A 3,576-nucleotide genomic window follows, 5' to 3' on the forward strand; every position below is an offset into this window, starting at 1 on the left:
GGCTGCTTGCTGTCATCCAGCTCCAGTCACAGGGGTCATGGAACCCCAGACACACACTGTCCCCTGCAGCTCCCAGGTCTGCCAAGCTCCCCCTCAGTGCTGTGGACACAGACCTCTTCCCACAAAACCTGGCCTAACTGGGAAGAGACCCCAACTTCACAAGACTTTGCTAAGCATCCTAGGATGGAGCAAGAATATACAGGCAGTGTCTTACATCTGCTTCTAGATATGGTTAACTCAGAGCTCACGGACTCAGTCCCAACCTCGTAAAGGCCCTGACAAGATGTGCCTTCTCCTGGACAGACAGCCCCCTGCACCGGGCAGGGGCCACTTACTAGGACCAGAGAGGACTAGCTGCATGCAGCAAAGGAAGTTCTCCCTTCCGTCCATACGAGACCTGCCCAAGCGCCCACTTCCCTACTTGCTGGTGCTCCCCAGGCAGACAGCAGGGATTTCTATTCTCCTCAGGAGAACAACTGCATACTCACTGGGCACACATAGGATATTCTGCAGAAACCTTTAAAGAGAGACAAAATAAAAAGTCTGCAGAGACACATGAATGTCTATGTTACCAAACAGAACACTGAGCTTCTTCATTTAAAACAAGCATTCAGGGTGCTCTGCAGTTTTTACCACAAAGGGAGAGTTTCCTTTACATTTGGGTATAAATAAAAGACTTATTTGGGCATTTCTTCCAGTGAAAGGTAAGAATATTTAAAGTCTCATGCTTTCAAAGAGCAATCACTTGTAAGCTCTTAAATGTAGACCGTCCTCCTTATCTGAGCATAAAGGTATTAAGAAACACACACACACACACACACACACACACACACACAAAGTGATGCCCCCTTTCAATTTTATTGCATACCCCCCAAAATTGAGATTTTATAAATTGCATACCTCCAAAATTGAGATTTTATTTTTGAAGAGTGCAATCAAACAAAGGGAGATCATTTATTGTAATTTCTACTTCACAGCACTTAGATTACAACAGGCGATTTGCAGAAGCAAGCGGAACTCTAACACTGATTTTCTCTTTGATGCGGTGGCTGCCACAGCTCAGGCATCACAACTGTGTTCAGCGCAGGAAGTTGGGGTGAGGGGGGTACTAGTAAGGACAGCTATGGTTCCCTCCTTTCACGGTAAAGGAAAACTTTCCCCCTGGATCCTGAGCCCCTGGCCCACTCCCTGCTGTATTCCTCCGGCACCTTTACCTCGAACTGGGTCCTACGGCGAGGCAAATCAGTGCTTCACTTTTTCAGAACCGTTGGTGGGAACAGGCTAGAGAGAAAGGCATTGGGATGAACTCCCAGAAACCAAACCAAACTTTTCTCTATCACTGAGGTCGTTTCTCCTCTTCAGTTCTTAACAGATCTTGGTCTACTCTGCTGGCTAGTGAGGTGGTGAGCGTCCGAGCAGTGGCCCCACAGAACTTACCAATGTCACGAACTATTGCCTCTTCAGCAGAAACTGAAATGCCACTTTATAATCAGACTTCACTCTTCACCCGGAGAAAGACTAGCCTACCAAAGCACTGGTCTCTGAGCAGCCTAAACAATAATGAAGGGAGAAGAATGGTTGAATAGATGATTCTAACAGTGAACAGTGTGGGTGGTAATTACCTTTGTACTATCAGGGAAGGAAACTTCTCTTGTGACCTTTCAAGTTTACAGTTGTGGCCTGCAAGGTAAACTGACAAAAACTGCTTAGCAAGAAAAAGATGGATTTTCATTCACTGCTTATAGGAGGATGCAGAAGAACATGGCTCCAGGAGGCAGGTAGAATTTCGGGCTGACAGGCCTTCTGAGTAAGGAAAGGGAAAGAGGAGAAAGGCACTTTCAGGAAAACAAACACCTTTTAGGAAAGATTAATGGACCCTCAGGAGAACAGACGGGAGCTTTGATAGTTTTGTGCCAATGTCTGTTTAGTAGTGGCGCTGACTTCCGGTCTGGTGATAAACAGTCAATCTTCCCTGGTTGCTCCTGGGTAGATGACTTATGACAGCTTCATTCTTTAGGGAAGCTCTTCTTTGGGGCAGACAAGGGAATTCAAATATATATATATATATATAATATTTGCCACAGTGGTGTATTCTGGACCCTTTCAGTTACCAACCCTCAGAAACTCAAAACCATAAATCTCAGAAAATAAACACTCAGATAAGGAAGATCCACTATAACAGTTTCTTGCTGGGGAGATATAATGTTGAACAACAAAATTTAACCGAGTAAATGTGAAGATTTAATTGGCTTTATTAAGCAATCTGTGAATTAGCATCCCATCTAGCAAGTAGAGAGATGCTCCCAGGAATTGTGCAATGTGGAAGGTCTTTATAGAAAAGAGGGTAGGCCAAGAAGTCATTAGCCAAAGAAAAGAAAGGGTTGTTTCAGGCAAGGTCACCCTCCTTTAGGGGGAAGAGCCGGGGTTGATCATGCAGATGAACTTTTCTTCTTTGTGGGGAGAGGTGATGGAGAGACAACAGATTATCTCATTGGTGTGGACTAGAAAATTCCTGATCCACTCTTAAGACTACATTTCTGGGGGAAGTTGAAACTGCAATTAGGGCAGGCGGTGAGCCCTGGTTTGGTAACCTGGCCGAGCAGAAGTGACTCACTCCTGGGCCTGTGGCTTCTTTTCAACAATACTTATAGAGAAAATCTCCCCACCAAGAAATCATATCTACAAAGGTAGTAAAGAAAGAAAACACTGTTATTATTGAAAAAGCATTAAACCAGAAAGTGATGCACTTCCTAGACAATCCACTAAGAAACTGAAAAGCCAGAAAAGAATCTCACACTCTTAAAGACTTAAGCAGATGCAGCTCCTAACAAGCATGTTTTCTTTCAAGATTAAACACTAACTGGTCAAGAGGACTGACAGTCACACACGGTTCATCTTACTTTTAATCATGGTAACTGGGGAAACCACCTGTGTTAGCTGATTGGCTTTTATCCAGAGGAGGAAAAAACTTTTATCTTTAGTTTTGCCTATTGGAGCAAACCGCCCTCCAAAGGTGGTCTCTTATCTTCCCAGAGGAGAGGGAAACGAGGGGGACCATCCCCCAGATATCTGCAGTTCAGAAAATGACATCCCTGAGGTGTGAGACTGGGATATACAGATTCATGGATAGTTGAAAGAAATTCTGAAAGAAAAGGGAGAGGGGGGGAGAAGTCTTTCCCTTTATTTTCAACAGGGAGAATGAAATCTTTCTTTAATTTGTACTCCCCGTATGTTCTCCAGTCCGTCCATCAGTGTTTCAAAGCTCTTAGGGCCTGATTTCATGTAGGCCCATATTTTATTGTCACAAAAGAGTTTCTCTGAGGTTCGGGGAGTTCAAAAGCACCCAGCCGCCAGCACATTCTCTTTGTAGTAATTTCAATATAATTCTTACTTCAGACAACGGCTTAATCACCTCTCTCATACCTACTACTTGTTGGCAAGAAAAAACAACTTGGAACCTTTCCTGCAATTGCATAATTGACCCCCAAATTCCTACACTCCCCCCATCTACCACTCACACCTGACCACAGGACCATGCCACGCAAATGTTAGGTGCCTTCGAGACATGTCTGCGAC

The sequence above is a fragment of the Manis pentadactyla genome, chromosome 19, assembly GCF_030020395.1.
Source record: "Manis pentadactyla isolate mManPen7 chromosome 19, mManPen7.hap1, whole genome shotgun sequence".
NCBI lineage: Eukaryota > Metazoa > Chordata > Mammalia > Pholidota > Manidae > Manis > Manis pentadactyla.